At 37.9% G+C, this 25,344-nt stretch overlaps 1 protein-coding gene across 1 annotated transcript in view; it reads right to left on the bottom strand.

Annotated features, from left to right (window-relative positions):
• sgcd (sarcoglycan, delta (dystrophin-associated glycoprotein)) overlaps positions 1-25,078 on the bottom strand; it is a 207,337-nt gene extending 182,259 nt beyond the window's left edge. Inside the window, exon 1 of the mRNA XM_084388062.1 lies at positions 25,012-25,078. The gene's annotated coding sequence lies outside the window, so the exon portion shown is untranslated. The remainder of the gene's footprint in view (positions 1-25,011) is intronic.
• Positions 25,079-25,344: the final 266 nt, after the last annotated feature.

The following is a 25,344-nucleotide window of genomic DNA, read 5'->3' as shown; positions in this document are numbered from 1 at the left end:
CTTGAATTTGCTTTATTTTTCTTACACAATTAGCAAATACTGTGCATATGTATTTTTCCTTGTTTGAAGCGTAAACCTTACTAAATCTGGTTAGACTGATGTAAAAAAAAAAGAACAAAAAAAATCTTTGTCCAGTAAATGTATACATGTATCTTGTAATGATGTAAATGTACCTTTTTTAAGTATGTTTAGGTATTTTTATTGGATGGAAATAATAATATTAATAATTATCATTGCATGTTTTTCACATCAATAGTTTATCTCACTGATGATAATAATTGTAACAAATATAGTTATTTAACAGATCATCAAAAATCACACAGAGACACACACATACACATACTGTACACACGCACGCACACACACACACGGTTTCACCTGTATAGGTGGCCAGGGACTATACCACTGTGTTTTACTGAATGAGAGATGGAGGCTGATAAATATTTGAAAAGAAAACCACGTTTTTTGTAGTGCATCAGCTCTAGATAACTTGAATACCTATCTAAATGCATCAGCATGACACAACATAGAGTACAAGACACAGCCTGTGCTTGCAAGAAAACAAATCAAACAATAACACACACACAAACACGTACCTACACATATGTGTGTGCCCGCATGTGCGTTCAGCTGGATCGAAGCGCAAATGACAGCAGCCAAATTCAGTGCACATTTTGAGCATCAAAAATATGTCCTCATTTTTAATGCATCATGGTCCTGTAGGCTCAGATTACATATTTATTCAAACAGTATTCCTGCTTGATTTGAGTGCACAGACCCAGCTTTTACTGGCTTCACATCCTGCCTGGTCTTTTCCCGAACCACTTCAAAAGAATGTTGACGGATTGTTTAGTTTTTTACATATTCATTTAATCTCACCCTCCTTTTAGCCCTTTTTTTTTTTCATTTCTCAACACATCAAATGCAAACTAGGGGCCACCAATTAAGTTGGAGCTTGTAGTAGACTAATTAGAGTGCAAAAATAATCCTCCCGTTTCCTGTCTCTGTGGAGTCTGCTGTTGATATACATGCCTCCCACCCAAACAGAATTAATAATCGCTATAGAAGCCCTTACACAGATGAGCTGTGTGGCACAGAGCTCTTAGGCTAATATAAGGGATTTCAGCAGGAACTCATTTCACACAAGTTAAAGAAAGCAGCAGGGACTGAAATGTATAGCTGAGCCTTAGGGGACAGCAGGGATAATTGTAACATTTAATAAACGTAACAGAACACATTTTTGAGAAATAAAATGCCGCAGGGTTTTTCTTTTAATGATTAAATATGTATAAAGTTTCTTCATTTGTGTTCCACAGCAGAAATAAAGTCACAGCTTGCAACAACATCATAAATATGACAGAAAGTTAAGTTTTGGGTGAACTATTCTTTTATCAAATCATTACTAGTTCTCTCTCTAAAAGTTTAAATATGCTTTGTGATGTTTTGGGCCTGACTTAGGGTGAAAATACGGATAAAGAATGGTCAGAGGGCATCCCAGAATGCATTTGCCATAACTTATAATATTAAAGTGCCGATGAATGTGGTTTTCAACCAACTGTTGTATTTCACTGATGTTATTTTCCAATTAATAACTGTTACTTTAAGGTCTAAATATCTATATGGGCATGTATTTCCCATCAGTCCTTGTTTGCCTCATTTGCTATGTGTTTCTATTTAGTCTTAAGTCACTATCAAAGTCTGTCGTTCAAAATCTCATGTTATGTCAAGTGCTTTTCACATTACAGAACTTTTTCATTTATTCTTATTTTCATCACATACCGCTGTTATGAATGTAATACTGACATTTCTGTGCTTCTAGTTTAATTGTATCCGACTTGATTAAGTTATGCATTTATTTGACTCAAGATATGACTGCTAATATGTCAAAGATGTCTGATGCAAAACAAATAAGCCCAAAAAAAAGTGTTAAAATGATCCCTGCTCACTTCTATGGAAACACAAGCAGTTTAGAATGACGAAAGGTGGAATGCCAAGAAAAGTTAAAGAGCATTTTATAATTATATTCTGTAATCTTCATCTCAGAGTATACATTCTATGTACAAATGTTGCAAACACATGATGGTTTTGTCATATTTATACTTCATAGTCGATCATTTTTAATTGCCATTGCTGGGCTTCAGATCTGTGCAGTCACAAACAGGTGAGAAAAGCAGCTAATTTCCTTTTCTCTGACAATTAATTCTGTTCAAATCTATAGAGGGATATTTCCATCCCCTGGCCAGACAGTCTGTCAACCTGCCCTCAGGTGCTCATTAGATCTAAGGCACAACTGACTCCTTCTACATCGTGTCTCTGCAGACAAACTATCCAATGGCACATTTGGCCCTAAGTACACATTGAAGATGCCTACACATCTCCAGAATTACTTTATGACAACCAGAAGCACCTTTTTAAGTGGGAGAAAAAAGGAAATATAATACTTTATAAGGTGCTTGAAGAGATGTGTGGGTAGGAGAGAGTGGATTTAGGCTGAATGGCACTAAACCAAAAAATCGTGGACACCAAAGTGGCAGAAAAGTGCCTTCTGGCTAAACCAGATCATCGAGATGCAGCAACAACTCCCTGAAGACAAAGATTCTGCCATACAACACATCTTTCTGTTTCAGAAACCAGATATACAGCCTGCCATTGTGGATGGGAAATACGCCACGGCGTGTTTGGCATTTGTGAGTGTGACTGAGATGTTTTGGCAGAGCAACAACACTGGTTTCAGCCGATGTGTAGCCTCAGTCTCTTGGCTCAGAGTAATGAGCAACCTTAGCAGGGATCACACATCACCTGCATCCATAATATTGCAAGAAGTCACCATGTGGTTCTGCTCGGCGAGTTTAAAGCAGCACATTTACCTCAAATGAGTGTTCTTGCACATCTTTAAGTCTCTTCTAACCCAATAAAGCCAATTTTGGTGGTTAGGACCATCATTTAGGAGTCATCTTAGTTTTTACAACAGCTACAGAATAATGAAAGGTGGATGGTATCATAACAAATTGTATTCAAACTTTAATTTTAAATCTAATACATTAATTTCATGTTCAAGTGCGAGAAAGAAAAAGAAAAAAAAATCCCAAAATACCATATTGCAAATTTACTCAACCATAATGAGCAATGAAAGTACAAAAAGTGCAGTCAAAAGCCCGGAAAACACTAAATCGGGAGGGACAAAATATATTTTGAAGTCCTACCTCTTTATCAGATGCCAAAAATCACAGCCTTGATAAAGTCAGAAAACCATGGAGTTGATCGGCTGCCAATGTTTCTAATCTCTTTGCCTCTTTGTCTATTGCCGAGCACAAATGTGGAGTGGACCATCTACCATGGGGATGGACTCCATGGGCTTCTCTGACTGGCAAGATCAGTGGCTCTCTGGCGGGTAGGTGGAAACAGTGAGAAAAGTCCAGTAGTCCTCGCTGTGTGTACGGCAGGAGCGCCGTCAGAACAGAGCATCCTTCAGTGGGCAAGAAATCCAGAGGGAACGTGCCTGTAATCCCCAGACTGGAAGCATGCGCTGAAGATAAACAGGGGAGAGTTGCCTCAACATTGTTCTTTTTCCACTGGCAGCAACATCTCTCTTCTCCCACATCCTTCTGACGCTATTTATTTATGTGGGACCGGAGTGGAGGGAGCGTGAGTGTGTGTGTGTGTGTGTGTGTGTGAGAGAGAGAGAGAGAGAGAGAGAGAGAGAGAGAGAGAGAGAGAGAGAGAGAGAAGAGAGAAGAGAGAGAGAGTGCAGGAGAGAGCTTGCACTGTCAGTGACTACATTAGCAGCTCTGAGTAGGTGGAGTTTTCTTTGCAGCAGAGAGGATCATGATTCGAAATCCAAAGGAGGGAGAGAGAGAAAGACAGATAGAGAGAGAGAACGCAGCATGAATAGGTTAAGAAGCCGAGGAAGGGATAAAGTAGCACTGAGGTTCAAAGAAAGGAGGGATAGAAATGCATCAGGGGCTCATAACCTAGTTGACTAGTCAATTAGTTCTGCCACTAGTCGACATGTCAAGGGGATATCCGTTATCTCTACCATTTAACTCAACGGCAGCTGCTCGGCTGACGCAGGACCGCATGGAAGAGTGCTGTCATCTTGGTACCATAGAAAAATTTGAGCCAATCATCTCAGCTGTAAATGCCATGCAAAAAATGTTTTTACTCTGGAGCTTCTGGAAAATTATGCTGATTGGCTGATAGACAACAAGAATGCACCCAGTTTCAAACCCTTCACTAGGAACTATATTGATCTGTGATGTGATGTGCAGAAGACAGGGAAAAAAAAACTAATAAAAAAAGTGCATTGCACATTTTTAAGAGCCATTTGAAAAAATTATCTTGTAAAAAGATTTTTATAATGAAATGCCTAGTCATTTAAATGTTGGTCCATTAATTAAGAAAGATATTTTTAAGAATCAGATGGTGTAGTTGGTGTAGTGTTGTTATCTACTAGCAGGGGGTAAATGACCATACTTATTGTCGACTAGTAATGGATCATATGATTTCAAGTGCACATGACCACTTATGACATATGTATTTTTGGTCCAAGTGCATGAAGATGCATATGTAGAACTTTTGATTGACTGATATAGAACAAAAATGCAAGTAGAGTTTTTACAGAGATTTATTTACACATTTTGATTTTCAATACTTTGTGCTTTAAAATACACTTCTAAATGTCTCCTAAATGTCTACACTCCTTAAATACTATGCCGAAACTGTATTAGAGATAGTGCAGATTTAGTGTGCATAAATGACACTAAGCTTTTGAGAATTTTTCTGACCTGGAACAGTCTTACGATTTACTTTCTGAAGAGTGCACATAATCTCAATTAGATTACCCAAGACCGCAGGTATGGGTATTGGGACAGGCCCTTATTCTACGTAAGATGTATCCAATCCTGGGCTACTGTCCTGCAAAGTTCAGCTCCAACCCTAATTAAATACACCTCAACCAGTTAATCATTGTCTTTAGTATTTCTCTAAAGTACAAGGCAGGTATGTTGGGGCAGGTTGGAGCTAAACTCTGCATGACATTGATCCTCCAGGAGCAGGATTGGACATGGCTGCACTGCATGGTGAAAGCAAGCAAGTACACAATTCTTCTTTCCTAAAGCTTAAGACATTTTCTTTTTTGGAACTACTAGAAACACGACACTATCTCAAAAATAAATAAATCAATAAAAATAGCACGATACAACAACAAAAATATAACAGAAAACAAGAACCGGCTCTATATAGTATATATTTGGAATTACTCAACAGGGAACAAAGTGAACCCGGATCACATTGCATTCACAAAGCACGTTAAAAGTGAATTACTTTGCAGACAACTGGGGTGTTCTGAATTATTCGTATGAAGACAAAATTCTACTGCCATGAAATGAGTCAAGTGTTGTTCAAAGGCTCACATACACTGATCGGCACATGAAGTTTAGAACCTTTTCTGCAGAAAAGCAATCTGGCAATGGAGATAAGCACACTTTCTCAGCTCTATAGACATTCACTTATATCAACTTTGCATCAACACATCGATCGATGTTCATTTACAGAAGATCAACACTGACTCATCGATTAGTATTCAAACACAAATACAAGGCAGGAAGGATGAAGGTTACAACTAGTCATCTGCTTCTGGTTTGGCACTTCTATGCCCTGTTTCATCCTGTTTCTAAATTAAGATTGAATTATTTAAGCTCTCAAAGTCTGTGAGATGACATTATGTGCCAATTACTGTATGTAAATGATCATATTTAGTAGTGTTTACATGATCGGATTGATTAATCTCTGAGATTCAGTCAATAACGACGATGTAAGAAACAAGAAGCCAATTTAAAAGTAATTTGTGCAACTAAACAGAATATTTGATGTCATGATTCCACGCAGGTTTTATCAATTGCATAAGACTCAACAATTCTACAAACATCTCTCATTTGACATCATCAATGCACAGGCGGGCTTTAAAACTCAGGCTTTGGAATAGAAAGTGTTTGATTTAGAGAGTATATCTGCAGACTTTATATAAGAACCAGAATTCTGAATAATTCAATAATTCCTTTGCATTTGGAGCTATGTAGCAGATTCTTTTATTCAAAGTGGCTTACAGGGCACATTTATAGAAACAGTCCCCTTGAAACATCTTTATGTTAAGTGTCTTGCTCAGGAACACATCTAGTTTATGCTATATGGATTACAACCCTTCTTTTTACCAGCCGAGATCTTTGACCACTTGACCACACCATTCCTAGTAGTATAACTGATCTACATAGTTTTCAACATGGACAGAATTGTTCCATTTTGTTGTTTAAACAGAATCAAGTCACTTTCTCTCTGTACTAAAGCTATCCAAAGAAATGGACTATTGACTGCTTAGATAAACAGTAATTATAGATCACTGCCTTGTACAAAGTAAAGACTCCTCTGTTGATGCTGGTCAGTTCAAAAGAGAGAACCGTGTTTCTGATATTCACAATATAAATGTCAGCTCTTTAAACCGCTAGATTTGTCTCTAAGTGACTGGTGTATGTTGTTTTACATGCAACAAGTAAAACAATAAACCAATATCAGCTTCATTTCCTTGGAGGATAGACCAAAAAGTCAATCCAGTGACATTTCTAGCAGTCAGTGTACTATTTATAAGACAACAGTTAGTTATGGCCTTCAAATCTGATAGGTCGATTAGCATTCCAAGAGTGCTATTATAAGACCAACAGCACTGAGACTTTCAATGTATGACTCTGTTTGTGTCATAGTGTTAGATCAGTAGTAATCTCAGTCTCAGACGTCACACCCAAGAACTGTTGGCTGAACGTCTGATGCATATGGCACACAAAATGAGAAACACTTTGGGAGTTTCTGCCATTAATCTGAAGGTCTGTCTATGCAAGACTAGATCAGTAGTGGTGGGGATTTTTCAGTGATTCTTTCTGCAGGTTACATCGTTATGAGTCTTAATGAGTGAGTCAATTAATAATTCATTTAACCAATTTATTCAAACCTACTTATTAATTCATGAATTAAACAAGTGATTCTTTATTACTGAGTTTTTGAATTACTCATTTAACTGATTCGATCACAGACACTCATTCATTAAGTAACAAAACAAAGTCGGTTCACTGAATCATTCGTAACCTCAGAAATAGCTGCTAGCTGCTAGTTTTAATGTGACGTTTGTTGAATTAGTGACAGATGCTTGCTTGGACATTACTTTTCATTACTTGTATACACTACCTTTCCAAAGGTTTGGGTTGGTAAGATTTTTTCAAGTCTATTATGCTCACCAAGGCTGTAATATTGGGTTAAAAGTATTAGATTTTAAATAACAGTTTTCTATATTAAAGGGGCTATTTGTATTAGTGACACCGGTGGCTGTAAATGTATTACTCATGCTCGCTGAATGTGATGCAAGACCCCAGTGTACTCATGGAAAACATTTGCAATGATATACTGTTAACAAATATCCGTACACGCTGCTGAGAGTGACGTTTTGATGAATATGCAAATATGTGCTGCACGCTTTCCTCTCAATAACAAAATAAACACACAACAAAAATGACAGCGGTGAGAAAACAGAAGTTAAGAAAGCATCTAATAGTGATGTGGATATATATGTACCAGCTGTGCAATTCACCATCATCATGTCGTCAGGTTAATTAAAATTACACTGTTATGACAGGTTGATTATAAAGTATATTTGAGATAATAGACTGTTTCTGGCGGTGTGAGACTATAGTTTGAATTAATCCCTTTTCCTTGCATGATACATTGACATTACAGTACAGAATATCTTTAACATTGTATATAATGTGTGAATGTGTGTGTGCTTTAAACAGTAATACTCCATTATTGCTCCATCAAATCAATATTTTTTCTATAATTTATGTAATATTTACATGTTTGTTTTGCCACTGTATGGATTTATGTAATCCGATGCTTCTTAATGGCATGTCTTTTATGTTATATTTGATCATATATACTCTTAGGTGTTTGATGATTATGTATATTGGTGATTATGTACAGTTTTGAAGTATTGTGATGCATAACGGCATGACTTTTAAATCACTAAAAATGTACATGTTGACGTAATCAGGGTAATCAGTGGTGGGCTGTTGGTGTTTTCTCAAGTCAACTTCTGTGGGGCAGGGGCATTGCTTTTGCCAGCAGCCAAATCTGACCCTGGCACCAAAAGAAACACCAAAGCAAGACCCGTGAATCAATCTGTCTCTATAAGAGGTAAGTATATGTCACTCTTTCTCTCTCTTTTACACAAATACACACACACACACACACACACACACACACACACACACACACACACACACACACACACACACACACACACACACACACACAGTATAATTCACATGGAGCTGGTGCCAGACACACACACACACACACACACACCGGTGGGTTGCCCTGCTGATGGGGTCATGTGGTTCTCTTCACAGCAGACACAGACAGGTGACTGGCTCTGAGGTACTTACTAAAACAGGACATGACTGTTGAAGTTCTCTTTAGAAAAAAACTTCTCACTCAGTCTATGGAACAGCCAACTGATGCAACTACAACAACATATCTTAAAGCCGCCCTATAGTCAATAATTTGGTGCCTTAAAACTCATCTTTGATCCCCAAAATGACATAAAAAAAAATATATATATATATATATATTGTAAAAAAATAAATAAAAATAAAAAGCCTTAAAGGGATAGTTCGGCCAAAAATGATATTTAACCCATGATTTACTCACCCTCAAGCCGTTCGAGATGCATATGTCAATCTTTTTTCAGACGAACACATTTTCAGTTATTTTAGAAAATGTCTTAGATCTTTTATAATGTTATAATGTGAAGCAATGGGGTCCACCTCCTCCAAGTCCCAAAATGTGCATGCATCCTTCACAAAAGTAATCCATCCGGCTCCAGGGGGATAAACGAAGGCCTTCTGAGGGTAATCCGTGCGGTTTTGTCGTAAAAATATACATATTTAAAACTTTATAAACGAAAATAACTGGCTTCCTGTAGCGGTCGACGCGCGTTCACGGAGATGGATGCTGGCGTATGACGTGGAACGAACGTGACAGCGCAGCCAGAGAGCAGAGCAAAACAAAACTCTATGTTCGTTCTACGTCACGACGCTTCCTACGCTACGTCCTATGCCAGCATCCATCTCCGTGAATGCGCGTCGACAGCTACCGGAAGCCAGTTATTTTCGTTTATAAAGTTTTAAATATGTATATTTTTACGACAAAACCGCACGGATTACCCTCAGAAGGCCTTCGTTTATCCCCCTGGAGCCGGATGGATTACTTTTGTGAAGGATGCATGCACATTTTGGGACTTGGAGGAGGTGGACCCCATTGCTTCACATTATAACCACTGAAAGATCTAAGACATTTTCTAAAATAACTGAAAATGTGTTCGTCTGAAAAAAGATTGACATATGCATCTCGAACGGCTTGAGGGTGAGTAAATCATGGGTTAAATATCATTTTTGGCCGAACTATCCCTTTAAAATAGCTTGAATGTAACTCTAAACCCTTGCTTCATTTAGTATATGCAGATTCATAAATATGCTAATTAGCCCCGCCTCCACTCACTCACTCACTCACTCACATTAACCAGCTCAGAGATCCACTCAGTCAACTTTTACTCAAGTTACTGTAGTAAATGTTGCACGATGGTTTCGCTCTTTACAACGTCGGAGACACCTAACGGTAATTAATATGATTAGCCTTTTGCTTGACTACGTTATCAAACATTTAACACAAATTTATTGATTTATGTTTAAAAACAAAACAAAATTTTATTGGTTTATGTTTAAAAAAATGCTAATGATGTAAGGAAAAAAAATTGTAATTTAACATATTACTCAGTTTTCTTTTGAAATGTTTCTTGTTTTATGTATGTTTTCATTCTTTATTTGAAGACAAACATACTGACAAGGATTTTAATTCAGTGAATAACCTTAAGAAAACTCTTAAGAAATTGACATGCATTCACACAATTTCTTCCACTTTGTTTCACCGCAAGAACACTTGGATGGCTCTCTGCTGCAGGATGCAAGGTGCAGATGTTCTGTTTTAATTGAGAATTCTAAGCAAGGAGGCAATACGTCAGGCATGTAGAGTGAGCTACCTTAACGTCTCATCCAACTCAATTACATTTCACCAGTAATTCTTGGCTCCAGCCCACCCTCAGGCCTTGCCACTAAAGCACAGAACAATAAATCACCTCAACCTTGTTGCATCTCCTGAAATCTAACTGAGACAAAGAACCTTCATTTATTACAAAGTTGGAGTTTGAGGCAGGTGTGGCCACTGCCTCAATTTCCTCACCAAACTTCCAAGTCCAGGTGTGGGAGTTTTATTTATTGATACAAACTATGGAATATGGGAATGAAATGATGAAACTCGACATGATGCCTCTTTCCCTCAGGCTGTTGAGTGCACAGAAGAAACCACATCTGATTTGGAATGGATATTGAGTGACTGGTAAGAGCCAGACAGACTGTACTTTCAGACTAAATAATTATTTGATACTGAATTTGTATTCTCCTTTTGTTCATTTTATCTGCTCAGTAGGTTTCTGCTTATTATAGAATTATGAGGTCAGTTTTCAAAAGTTGTGAAATTAACATGCTCACAATAGGCTTGATCTGAAGTGCTAGGTATCCGTATGAATGCTTAAACCGTTAAATTAGACAATAAATTCACTCTCAAAGGCAAGGCAAGTTTAAAATATCACATTTCATACACTATGGCAATTCAAAGTGCTTTTTCATAGAAAGGAATAAAAATAATCATAAAATAAAAGCAAGGAAAATTAAAAGTTATTCAAAATGCTTTACATAGAAAGGAATTCAAATTTCACACTATGGCAATTCAATGTGCTTTGCATAGAAAATAAGCACAAAATAAAAGCAAGGGAAATTAAAACAGTTATAAAAGGAATGAATTAGAGTAAAATGAATTAAAGTAGTAAAAAGATGATACATAGAATAAACTTCTCATCTGGAAAAACACCGGTGTATCTTATTTTGCATCTTTCAATTTCCCCAATTAAGTGGTTTATGTTTCTCTCTTACCCAATTCTCAGTGCCATTTGAGTTCAGTTCAGAATCAAAAGTAAGAATACAGTGCAGTCAGCCGGACGTACAGTGGATACTCTGAGATTTTCCCATGATGGTCAGTCTTTTCTGTGGTGTTTCCCTCGGAACGCCCATATAACTCTAGACGTCTCTAGAGAGATCAATTTTCACCTCAATTGAAAAAGGTGAGCACTCACAACTTGCTCACAAATTTGATCATCCAGACCCTCAGCGTTTCCCCCACTACAATGCCGTGGATTAACTAAACCCACCAGACTAGTATCCCCGTACTAATCTGGACTAGTATCCCCGTACTAGTCACCAGTGTTCCTTTGACCATCATGAGTAAATCCCCCTCAGGTACCTTTTAACAATTTAGACAGTTAAAAATAATTAAAAGATAAACTGGCAAAACACTGGTGTTTCATATTTTGTACAGCTGCTTGTTATACTGTGAGATTATCCCATGTGGATTGTACAATGTCTGGTGTTGGGTGATCTTTCGACACGCCTAAAAAAATCTATTTGACGTCTCCAATAGACCCGATTTTTCCCTAAAATCAGACAGGAGGAGCTCTAGGACTGAATCCTTGGGTTCACTGCCCCATCAGTCCCCACCCCAAAAAGCTTGTTCGGAAGCTCTAGGAATGGAGTCGATCCAGTCACTACTCCACCACAGACCCAGGTCATCAGCATGGTTTCATCTCTCAATTTCTCCAATTACAGCAAGTCATTTTTGTTTGTCTCTTATCCAATTTTCAGTGCCATTTGAGTTTAGAATCAAAAGGAGGATGCAGAAATAAAATACAGTGTAATCAGTCAGACACACAGTGGCACAGTGCTCATTCAGTAAATGCACAGCTAAACAGATAAGTTTTGAGTCTGGATTTGAATGTGACTATTGTAGGAGCACATCTGGTTCTTCAAAGACTCTCTCTTAGTCATAATGGGCTGCAAGACGTCTTTTAAGGACTTAAAATGCATTTGTAGTGGCATAAAGATGATGCAAGAATGTTCCAATTCCCCATTATAGAAATAAGACATGAGAGGCATGTTACAGTGATTTTACCACAGGTTATCAGTTATAAAATATATAGGAATCAGTTATAAAAGTATTAAAAAATAAAAATGTTGTCAACTTTTTAAATTGACATATTCAAACTGTTTAATTCATGTTTTAAAACTATTTTTATGCAAAAATCATTTGCCACCAGCCTTTCTTTGTTCTTTCGCAAAATGCTTGATGGAACAGTTCACATGTGGGAGCAATTAGTTAACTTTTAATACTTAAGAATTAACTGAATTTTAAGAATTTTGCAAGTGTATATAGGTTTTTGCACAGTAATGTGCATAGTTTATCAGTATTTGTTTTTGTAAGCAATATTAAGTTGGTATAGCCATTACATTGTATATGTTATAAATATGTATAATGTTTTTAATGTAAAGTTAGAAACTTTAACAACTGCACAGTATGAGACTATAATGATTGACAGCAGCAATAAGCAGCCCACCTGAATGTATCTCAGCCATGAAATAACTTTGCTTTAACTTTAGTATTCTAAAGCTACTCCTATATAGGTTTTTTTATGAATTCAGTTCAGCTGAATACCAATAACTGAGTGGCCATAACATGACATAATCGCAGGCGAAAGCAGAGGCAAAACGAAAAGAAAAAAAACGAAAAAAAAACTCATTCCCGCTTTAACTGCTTTTTGGGGGCAGAGATGAGTTTGTTATTGTGTATTTTCCTGATGCAGTTCTGACAGCTCCATCCTAACAAAAACCAGAGACAGCATAAAGAACATAAAGTGTACTGTGATGTTGGGGTGGGAGATATGAATCTTATATCTAGATTTGAGTACATTTATTTCACAATAAATATATATAACACAACATAGTTGCATTTGCTTTTAATAAGGTTTTTATGATATCAAAAATGTTAATCCAGTTTAAATTCCATAATTCTCATCACCAATTTCAATATCACAATAATACTAGCCTAATCCTAATACTAGCCTAAGGGGGGGGGGGGGGGGGGGGGGGGACTCTCAAGCTCACTGAAGAGAAGACAAGCAAACAGTTAGTGATAAAATAATAACAAAGAAACTTATTAAAAGCAATAGGACAACACATTACAATAGAACTTGACAAGTGAAATAGACCTATCTGAAAAACATCAAGCACTAAATAATATGAGTGGAAATCATTTGGAATATATTATATTGAACTATTTTATTAAAAATAAATTATATTTCTTGCCTTCTAATATTGTTTTAGGATATTGGTAATACTAGTTATATTGTTTACATGTATTCCCCAGGTACAGTTTTTGCCATGTCTATTTATTATATTGCGTTTTTAAGGGGCTTGCTTTTTTCTTTTTTGTGATACCTGGCAAGCCTTGAGTTCTTTAACAAGGTAGTTTAAATTGTACACACCTTGTAACTGCACTATTATTTTACTCAAGCCCGGTGTAGATTGAGACGCCATCTCTGCTCAGCCTTTCATATTGGCGCGAGTCTTTTGCATCAGCAAAATGTTTGATTTTCAGCTGGTTCCTTTTCAGTCACTCACGTTCGACGTAGTCAACGTGTCGAATGACTATTTTTCTAATTCCAAACGATCGGCCACTGATCGGAACGTTTCGGTTACGTATGTAACTCTCGTTCCCTGAAGGAGGGAACGGAGACGTAGTTGACGTGTCGAATGATTGGGATCACGCTTAGGGAGCCTGTCATCTTCGAGTATTGGTAAAACGAGCCATTGGCATGCGTGAATTGCATCACACGCTCCGCCCCACAATTCGGGTATAAATATGGAAGTGGATGCATGCACCAGTTGTCTTTTGCTTTGTAGCCGATCGGTGTCAATGTCTCTGAAGAGTGTTGTTGTGTTACAACGCGCGAGTGTTTCGGTGTTCTTCTGGAAGACTCTCCCAGTGTTGGTGTTTCTACAGCGAGTTGCAGCGGTGATCGCGAGCTACTGAAGCTCTCACCTGCTGTTTTAACAGCATTTCATTTAAGAGTAAAAGTAGTGAGTGCTTCACTGTACAGTGTTGCCGCGGTTATTCGTTATTTGTTATTTGTTATTCCCCTGTGTGCTCTGGCACTGGTGACGGGTCCCATTTTCTGAAAGAGCAACACAGGTATGTTTGCGCCTTTTTCAAGATGCCATTCCATCCCTTCGTTTCTGGGTGCGGTAGGGCTCTGTCCCCCTCTTACAGTCACGATAGATGCATCACGTGTTTGGGCTGACAGCACGCTGAAGCAGCTCTCGTGGATGATTCATGTTCTCACTGAGGGAATATGGTCATCTCGGTGTTAAGATCGAGACTCGCCTTCGAGTCCCTTAGTAAACCACCTTAGTAGTTCCTCCCCCCTCACTACCGTTGACAGAGGAGCGGCGAAGGGGTACGAGGCTATCCCTCCAGTGGAGTGGTCTGTCGCGATGCAACTGTATCTTCTTGGGACTTATCTCTGGTGCTTCTGCACTCAGAGACCTCCCCTTGTGTCACTGCAGGCAGCTTAGTTATAAATCCTGTTTTAAAAGAAACAGTTCTCCTGCTTGCTTGTCTCTATCAAGAAGGTAGGGGACCTGCACACATTTTTGGTCGTCGAATCGTCCGTCTGGCCAACTCTCACGATATCCTGAGACCCCGGCCTGGATATGTACCCAAGGTTCCTACCTCTCCCTTAAAACGGGACCAGGTGGTGAGCTTGCAACCGCTTCCCCGGAGGAGGCAGACCCAGCCCTGGCTTTTCTCTGTCCCTTCCGTTCCTTGCGGTTATAACAGGACAGAATGCAAAGCCTCAGGACTACAGACCAGCTCTTGTCTCTTATGGAGACCAGCAGAAGGGAAAGTTGTTTCCAAGCTGAGGTTGGCCCACTGGTTGCCATCATCTTGGTGTATATTTCCAAGGTGCACCATGCCCCCTGGGTGGTGAGCCTCTCCAAAGAGAGAGTGTAGCTCCTTCCTGGACGTTGACACGGGGTGCCTCGTTAACAGATGTTTTTACAGTTGCGGGCTGGGCAACACCAACACAATTGCTAGAAAAATGGCCTATGTGTCGAGCCGGTTGCTTTCCGTGGGGTCCCTTCACATGAAGCCAGTTTCACTGTAAGCCTGGTTCGAAGTGTTGGCTTGCTGCGCCATTCCCCTCCTGTGGACTGGATACGTGTGCCATTCTTGCTCCAGTAGAGCATTCTTGCTCCTCTTTAGCCAAACCCTATTGAGTTCCTCCACACTCTTCGGCATCGGACTTGGCAGAGCGTCCGATGCCAGGCCTAACACTCGTATGCACTGGTGGAACCTGTGCTAGGCTGGGTCCATATGTTGTGATCCCTACGGCGATCGCATATGTGTATTCTTCCACGATACGGCTCCCTGTGGCGAGCCCATGTCTTCCCTTGACAGAGCCTGCTCTGCCGTCACTGATCGGTTGCGTCTTCCCCCTGTTATAGGCTGGAGCCACCTGTGACATTCCATATGTTGTACTGCCCGGTAAATCGCCCAGTCCATATGTGTTATTTCCCACATGTTACCTCCCTACGGGCAGGATGTGGCTTCCGCAGCATATTCCTTCCAACAAAAGGTTAACGCTTTCCCAGTGGTCTTGTGGAACAGCAGTGACTTCCCTGGCCTAAGCCCTGTCCTATCTCCGCCTCAACAATTCGGGGGGATCAGGAGGCTTTTGTCTAGGCACTGTAAGGTGGCAGCACTGGTGGCGTTTTAATAGGGATCCCAATCAGTCGACACGCCGACTACGTCGATTGTGAGCGACTGAAAGGGAACGTCTCCGTTACGTATGTAACCCTGCTGACTCAGGGTCAAAAACAGAGGAAACCACGAAAACCAGACAGAAGATCGAAAACCAAGATAAAGAAAACCAGGAAAAATGCTTGGAATTGCAGTGTAACACTAAACAAGACTTCGCAGTGAGTGATAGGGCTTTTTATAGCTAAACAGGATAATGAGACACAGGTGAATGTGATAATGGATGATGGTCTGGGCTAAGGATTATGGGGAATGGAGTCTATGGATGTGTGGTGATTGTCGAGGTTGGAGTGCCCTCTGATGGTAATCCCGGGCACTCTCACTGGTGATCGGCACAGAAATATAGAATATCGATTTTAGAAATGTATGAATCGATTCGAATCGATTGGATTCATATGTGAAACTTAGATAATTAATGTGGTTCAGATAACCACAACAGTTTCTGCTGATTAAAGGTCCCATGACATGGATTATTTTATTATTTTATAATGTTTCCTGGGGTGCCCTTATAATGTTAGTATGTTTTTAAGATAATTTTTAAAAATAATTTAGAAATAAAAGGCATTTTTCCTAGCCTGATTTTAGCCTCTGATTTGAACACTCTGTTTGAAGGGGCGTGTCTGCTGTGAGACTTCAGTGTAAACGCCCACTGCTGTGATTGGCTGACATGTTTGCATATGAAATAGCTATCATTACATGTGGAACTCTCTCGAATACTTTTACTATTACAGCTATTATACGTTTTTACTATTACAGCTATCGAGATTAACGAATCGTGAGAAGTTTTTTTAAGTATTTAGATCTATTCCCATCACATAAAAGGTTGCAGTGATGAGCATTGAGCAGATGACAGCCTGTTGATCGCGTGAATGAAGATCTTATCATTGCAACACAGTTTCTGCACTCTCACTAATGATTTCACCAATGCAAACATGAGGTAAGTACCAATGCAAACATGAGGTAAGTACAGCTAAGTACAGGTAAGTACAGGTAAGTACAGAGCTAAGTACAGGTAAGTACAGAGCTTCGTTGTGCAGCGTAACAGCATCATTGATTTCATAACGAGTTTTGGCAAGTGTCCAGATAAACTCGTGCTGTGTGATTGACAGCTTGGGCGATTGGGATTGTTCTTTGATCGCTTTCTGTATTTTAATCACAGTTTAAATAAGATTTAATCCTACCAAGAGAAACGATGTGAAGTTGATATTTTAGTCACTGGCTTAATTTACTGATGCATAAATAGTATTGAACGATTTTGAGAGAAAGATTATCTGTCTAAACTTGAACAATTACACATCAGAAATTCACATAACCCACTGGTTCTTCAGAGGCTCGGATGAAGGAACTAAAAAAATACTTTTGTGTTCATTTGTACATCCAAACACTGAGCAACTGCCATGTTTCGCTCGTTTGCAAGCCATGATGTCTCTCAAGGAAAAACCAATATCGCGCTCGCGCAGCTCATTTTCTCATGGGTGGGCCAAATTCTCTTTGCGGGCAAAGAAGAGAAAGGGGAGGTGACCTTTCCCCTTATGACGACATAAGGGGAATATTCTAGATTCGGAAGTCTGAGCTTTCATTTTCTCACCTATCAAAATGTCTAGCCACTGGGGGACCATAGGCAGGCTAGGGGAACTCATATTAATGTTAAAAACCTCATAAAGTTACATTTTCATGTCATGGGACCTTTAAACCAATCTCCTTGAATTTTAACTCAAAAAGGCAACCAAATAACTTACCTTTTTAAGTTAAACCAACAATATTTTTTCAACAGTTTATATTGAAATGAGTTCTCTTTTGCTGCTTATAGCACTTCAGCAATTTAAAGTCACTTGTTTTTTAAACACCATCACATGCAAGCTTTTGTGATGGCACATACAGCACGGCAGCGTCACGTGAGCACATAACTGTGATAGAGAAGATAGTCCAAAATATCTACCAGTTGATACATTTCTACCAGTTAATCATGTCTGCCTGTATACCGCCCACTGATATGTACTTGACAAAGAGTCAAAAAGATCAGCATAGACCACCTTGAACCAGAGAAAGTCTGAGTATAAGAGAATTACAGTAAGAGTACTTACATAAGAGTAACATTGTGTTAATTTGATCATTTACATGTGTGATTAACTGTAAAGCAAAACAATGTTGACTATGTAAATCAAGCTATTCTGCTAAACTTCTCCTTTTGTGTTTCACAGAAGAAAGAAAATCTTTATTTTCCGTACACTTGTGTGCTTGCGGTGCACTGGAATGAGTGTTTGCAGATGGTGTGAAGTGAGCTCAGAGCTGCAAGTGTTAGAGGATCTGGTGTTGATAGCTGAGAGATCAGGAGGTACAGGTGAGTCAGACCAGTGGTCAGAAGTAATTAAAAACAGGACTGGTCATCAGTGGCCAGCACTGGGACCTTCGGGAACAAACTGACAGAAATAAATATCTTGTTCTTAAACTAATTCAACGTGCTAGCATACACAAAACCACTAGAGCAAAACAAACTTTCCAAATCTGATTTCAAGAAATAAATACTCCATGATAATCAGATGGGGTAGGATTTTCTCTCTCTCGTCCATAGATATGACTAGTGTCAATCTCATCTAAGCACATTTACTGAAATGTTATGCCCTTATTAATCTTGACTTGAATCTGAAAATCAATGTTTGTAAAATTGATTCCATCTTTTTTATGTATTTGTTAACAGTAGATTTTTGGAGTTACTCATTTACATTTGTAATATAAAAATATAATTTTGTATTTTTAAGTGAAAAGTAGACCCTTTGGGGAAAATTGCCCCGAATCAAGACAAAGGCCTCCAGTGGAATGTTATTGTTGGGGTCTTCATGATTTCATTAAATACTTATTATAATTCATTATAATATTATGATTTATTAATTACATTATCAGCTGTTAGCAATGCGATTGTGTGTATGTTTACTTAAGCTCATAATCTTCTGGTCTTAGCAACATTTGCATTTGATGTAAGGAGAAAGTTATTTATGAATCATGGCTAGATATAATGTTTTTAAAATGAAAGAGAAGATGGTGGTCTATCTGAGATGAAAGAAAACCTCATTCTTATATTATTGTGTATCTCTGTGCAGTAATTAAGTCGTCTTCAAAACCCAGTAATATGTTATGTTATTGAAATAAATGTTTTGCACCTTAAAAAACAAGAAACATAAAGGGAGCAATTACTTCTAGTTTGAAATCATTTGCAGTTGATGTTTCATATTGATCAAAAGGTTGTAGCAATTACAGCCACTTGCAACATTGCAAGACAATTTTTTTTTTTTTTTTTTTTTTTTTTACACATTATGGCTATTGTGAGACTTCAAACTTCATGACTGTGGGCATGTTGTGGCTCTGCCCTCAAATAATGTCAAACATTCACTGACAAAACGTCTCACCGGCAAATTATGAAAATTCCCCTTATGAAATGCAGTGAAGGGCGCAAAGCCTTAACAAATAAATGTTAGTAATCTCAGTAGGATTTATGCACTGTATTAAGGAACAGTCCTATAAACACAACCACAATAAATTACACTGTATATAACAGTTATTATTTTAACCATGTGCATGTTGTACATCAATACATCAACAGTTTATTTACTTTACCACAGTGAATAAACTCATTCTTTCAGCTGGACATGTTCAGAATCTTAAATATTTGTGTTACTGTGTAAGAACACAGCATGCATTTTGAAGTAAGTCTGTATATAACTTCAGTTGTTCATATTGTAAGCATTGGTAACAGCATGATTCTTGGTTTTAGGCAGTGCTCTTTTAGCTTCTTCTAGACTATAACTAAAGGTAAAATGAAAGAATACAGAAAAAAGCCAACATTACTTTGGGCACCATTCAAAGAATGTTATCCAGGAGAGAAAAATCAAAGGGCTGCCTGAGTCTCTTTGTCTTCCCACAGAAGTGTCTGGACTGGCGGGTTTGTATGTATGGCTGGAGGGCTTGTGTAATGATTTTACACAGACAGTCCACCACTCACTCAGCACTGATACTAGCGTAATGAACAGACCATAGTGATGAGTGATTCTGCCTGAAAAATTATATAGACTTTATTACATTGTTATAAAGAGGTTATTACATTCTAATAAACTACATATTGAAATAACATTTAAAAAAAAAAGTAGTCCTGTTCAGGCACCTTATCTGGGGCTTCATAATATGATATTCATAATACTATTCATAGTTATTACATGATAATAAACTATGTATTACTGTAACACATGAACGAAGCAGTCCTGTTCAGATGACTTAACTGTTTCTTTTTTTTAAATATGTTATTAGTCATACCTGTCAGAGTTAACGAATAACTATATATAATCTAAAATATTACAAATAACATAGGAACATTGATAGCAAACTAAAGATAAAAAGCTAATGTGTGCAAATGAAAATTCTGTCATCATTTATTCTCCCTCATGTCTTTCCGAACCTTTATGCATGCCTTTCTTCTACAGAATGTTACATTTAAAGAATGTTGGTCACCAAACATTAACTTCCAAAAAAATAACGGGAGTCAATGGGAACTGAAACTGTTTGATTTCCAACATTCTTCAAAATAACATCTTTGTTATTTGTTAAATTAAATAATTGGCTTTTATATTCTCAGTGAAATACAAAGAATTTTATTTTTAATTTATTATGTGTAACTCTACACACTAGTGTGTCGAGTAAATTTACGTCAATTTAAAAAAAAAAAATGTTTTTCACAATAAATATTATTCAGTTACAGGTTTAGAACAACATCAGAGTGTATAAATGATAAAAAGGGAAAAGTAAAAAAAAAAAAAAAAAAGAACAGTAATATCAAAGAATGCAATCACACTTTCATTCATAGGTCAGACCTTCAGATATAGCCCCACCCCCAAACTCATACCTTTGGCTGAGTCAATGTTGCTGAGATGGGTTGGTCAAAATGCTCAACAAACACGTTTTACACTTTTAAGGGAAATCAACCTACATATATCTTACTTATACCTGTCTCTGCATTTTAAGCTGGGATAGGAGGAAACATAAAAAAAAAAAAAAATTTTTTTTTTTTTTTAATACCAACAAACTTACATTCAGTCTGTCAAACAAGTTTAATATGAAAACAATGTGTTTTTGACTGATGCAATAAAATATTAATATGCAATTTAATAATTTAAGTGACAGAAATACTTTGTCCAAAAAATAATACGTATTAATATACTTTATGAGACCATGTCATTTATGTAAAATGCTGAAATAACAAAAATGCTCATATGGGGAATGCTTATTTTTGTTGCGCATACAGTATTCATCCAAGGAATTCTGAGTTGACATTTTTGTAATTACTTTAATTTACAATATGAAACACTCTGGAGTAAAAATCATATTGAAATGGTAGTGAGGAGACTGACCTCTGGGAAGCACATCAAACAGCACATCCATACTCTGTAAACGTACAGACACTCATAAACACACACCTCCTTACACAGGCCATTACCACCTAACCAACTTGTCTGAAGCAGCAAATAACATGTCAGAATTCCCTATGTGGCCACCATATTTACAGCATTAAAGCCCGGCACACTCTAATGATGTGTTTTATCTTGCTGCTTTTATGGCTGACATCTCCCTGACACACACACATTCAGACACACACCTGTCCAATGCTTCTCACACATCTCATCTGATCAGCAATAGTAGGGACTCTCTCGGGTTGACCTTTTGATGGAAGATGTTTGACCTTGGTTTTCCTTGTCACTTAGCCCCTAATTCTTCAGGAAAAAGCCTCCTATGTTTATTAGGATCTCATTTAGATGGAGTAGAAGATCTAATGTCGAGCCAACACTCATCAGTCAGAGAGAGAGACAAGGCGAGTGGTGGGGGTTTTCAAAGCCATTTGTCTGACCTACACTTATTCAGTGAATGGGGTTCAGGATTAGCGGCCATTCTTGGGATGGGTCACGATGGTCAGCTAGTCGACTAGTCATCCAACATCTGACTAGTAGTGAAGTTGACTAGTTCCGGGATTTTGAATCTCTTGTGAGGGATCCCTTTTCTAATATAAACCAACGGTAAAAAAATATTTTTACAATTTAAAAGAGCTGTTTTAAAATGTAACTTATTCCTGTGATGGCAAAGCTGCCATTGCCTTCTCCAGTTTTCAGTGTCACATTCAGAAATCATTGTAACATGCTGATTTGCTGCTCAAGAAACATTTCAGAATTCATTTTGATTATATAAATGCAGCCTTGGTTAGCATAAGATACTTCTTTTAAAAACATTAGAAAAAAAAACTAATTATTTTAAACTGTTGACCAGTACTGACCACTTTATTATGTGCACCTGTTCAACTGCTCTTTAATGCAAATATCTAATCAGCTAATTACATGGCAGAAACTCAATGCATTAGACACATAGACATTGTCAAGACAATCTGGTGAAGTTTAAACTGAGCATCAGAATGGGGAAGAAAGGTGATTTAAATGATCTTGAAGGTGGCATGGTTGTTGGTTCCAGAGGGGTTGGTCTGAGTATTTCAGAAACTGCTGATCTATTGGGATTTTCACGCGCAACCAGGGCCGCATTACTGCACAGGCTTACCTGGGCTCCGGGCTTATAACCGCATTTTATAATAAGTTGATTGTCCCTTTAAAATTACGCTTTATCTCTTTGCTTTGAATACATGTGCAGGTGTTTCAAGTCCTGCGCGAGAAGTGTCAAAAAGAGCCGCGTCTAGCAAATCACAGGTAGGCCTATCGCACACCGGACGCGTCGCTTTCAGTTCAAGACAACAGTCCAAAACATCTAATCTCCATCTTAAATCTTAAACATCTTAAAGGGATACTCTACTTTTTTTTTGGAAATAGGCTCATTTTACAACTCCCCCAGAGTTAAACAGTTGAGTTTTACCGTTTTCGAATCCATTCAGCCGAGTTTCTGATATTCAGAAGAATATCAGTAACCAGACAGTTTCTGGTCTCATTGACTTCCATAGTATATATTTTTTCCTACTATGGAAGTCAATGAGACCAGAAACTGTCTGGTTACTGATATTCTTCTAAATATCAGAAACTCGGCTGAATGGATTCGAAAACGGTAAAACTCAACTGTTTAACTCTGAGGGAGTTGTAAAATGAGCCTATTTCCAAAAAAAGTATCCCTTTAAATCTAATCACCAAACAGGCAAAAGTTCACTTCAAGAATGAACAAAGTGTGACAATAAGTTTGAAGTTAGGTGTTTGAAAAAACACAGCAAACGGAAAGAAAAAAGCATGACCTATATTATAGCTCATACAAAGGATAGGCTACGACTTTATTAAAGTCACAGAAAGACAAACATTTTGTAGAAAAATGCAGAATACACGATCTTCCAACTTAGAGTTAAATCATTATGTACATTAACAATAATTCGGAACAAATATTATGTGATTTAATGGAAAACTATGTGAGTGGCGTTCTTTGGCGTGGCAGGATTCTGAACAGTAGCTGGGTGCCGACGGTACACTCACACACTCGAAGGCTGCGTCCTACGGAGGTCGCTTTTGTAGGCTGCATACGGCATAAGAATGTCTTATTTCAGAACAGTAACCATTATAAAATTGACTGTGATTTCTAGTGAAGCATAATTGTTGTAATTTCTTAATGACTTTGGAATGTAGTGGTCAGCTTACTGAAATGAAGCAGCCTCAATGACGTATACAGCCTACAAATTCGACCTCCGAAGGACGCAGCCTTCGAAATGAGACGCAGCTAATGTGTTCGAAGACGTGGTGCAGTGCTGCTCTTCTCATCGTTTGTGCGACCCCCTTCAGTCAAACCCTCTCAAAACTTAGGAGGTCGCACACCGGACAATTGAGTCACGCAAGTACAACTCACAGGTCTCGAATCGCACACCGGACGTGTCGTTCAGTTCAAGACAGCAGTCCAAATCTAATAAAAAACAATGCAAAAGATCATTTTAATAAGTGGTGTCAATAAGTTCGGTGTTTGAAAAAACTGAAAAAAGAGAAAGAGAAAGCGCAATCTATATTATTATCTCTCTATATGAAGTCTAAGAAAGACAAACGTTTTGCTAAAAGATGCACAAAATCTTCTTAGTCCCTATAATCTGATTACATTTTCAGCTTTAGAAAAAAAAAAAATCAGAAAGTTTTTTGTATATTTTTATTTAACATAAATGAAACTGAGTTGAATTTTTTATATGGAATTTTTATTGCATATATTTCTGCAAAACAAAAGACTCATTTAAGATGTAGCTGATGTATGCAGTAGTTCTAAGTAGCCAGTGCAAAGTTACTTCTTTTAACTTTAGCGCCATTTAGCTATTTTTGAACGCGTCTTATGTAAAAACACCTCTCAAGGTTACCTGAAACCAGCCTAAAAATTGCAGTTAAGACAATTTATTCAATGACTTTTTGAAGCAACCCTGAGTCAGTTTGAAAATATGTAGTTTGCACATCCCAAACAGTCACTGAGGAGGCACTTCCAAGACGGTCTGGCTCCGTACAAAGACGTTGAGCTCATATTTATATGGATGGTTACAAAGACGTTGAACTTATTTATATGCATGGTTTCATGGATGCATAACTTGAGCTGATGTCTATTTGGACTCTGAAATAACACCTGAACTGATTATGTGTGACATAAAATAAATTCTACACACAAGTCAGTGAGTAGAAGAACAGATAACAAGAACATTACTGTTATTATCAAAAGTGAAAGATGTAATTGTATTAACATGTAATGCTTTGATTTGGCCTTAAGCCATTTTAGCCTTATTAATTAATTGTTCCTCCTCTCAGGGCTGATTTGCTTGCATAATAAGACAGAAAATAAGAGAAAACATTTAAAATAATAATAATAATAATAATAAATATATATATGTTCCACCAAGCTAAAAAAGTGAGAGCAGCACATACTTTCAATAACCAACTTTTTTTGGTGACCAACGAGCATTGCACTGCATTTCAGTTTTCCATTCCAAAGCTCACAAACAATCCACAGTTATCAAAACCTCCCAACCATTTGCCATAAAAAATCACAGTCTGGCTGAATGAAGCCACAAATGACCTTTGTTTTAAACAATTTGTTTTTAAACGCTGCCCACTCAAGCCCAGAAAGCTTACAAATGAAAAAAACCCACTTTCAAGACGTGAAGTTCCCTACCGTTAGATGTTTTGCGAATTAAATCCCTGGTCTTGGAGACCTTGACTGAGTTTACTGCCTGACTGTCTATTTTTAGCGTTTCCTTCCTAAACCGTATTTGGTGGTCTCCACCTCCGCATGCTAATTTACCAGGCATAACAAAAATTTTAAGCTGGACTCAGCTGTCTGAAGTTATCACCATGCTTGAGTGTACAGCCAGGCTTCCTGACTGGGCCAGTAGGCTATTTAAGGGAACTTATTATGAAACACGGCTCCTTTTGCCAATGCAGATGCTTCCTAGCTGACACTACTCTATCAGAAAATGCTGTAATAATACAAATACTAGAGCTCTGT

Source organism: Rutilus rutilus (genome assembly GCF_951802725.1).
Source record: "Rutilus rutilus genome assembly, chromosome: 18".
Lineage (NCBI taxonomy): Eukaryota > Metazoa > Chordata > Actinopteri > Cypriniformes > Leuciscidae > Rutilus > Rutilus rutilus.
The sequence above is the reverse complement of the archived record's forward strand: the minus strand, read 5'-3'. Positions and strand labels throughout refer to the sequence as shown.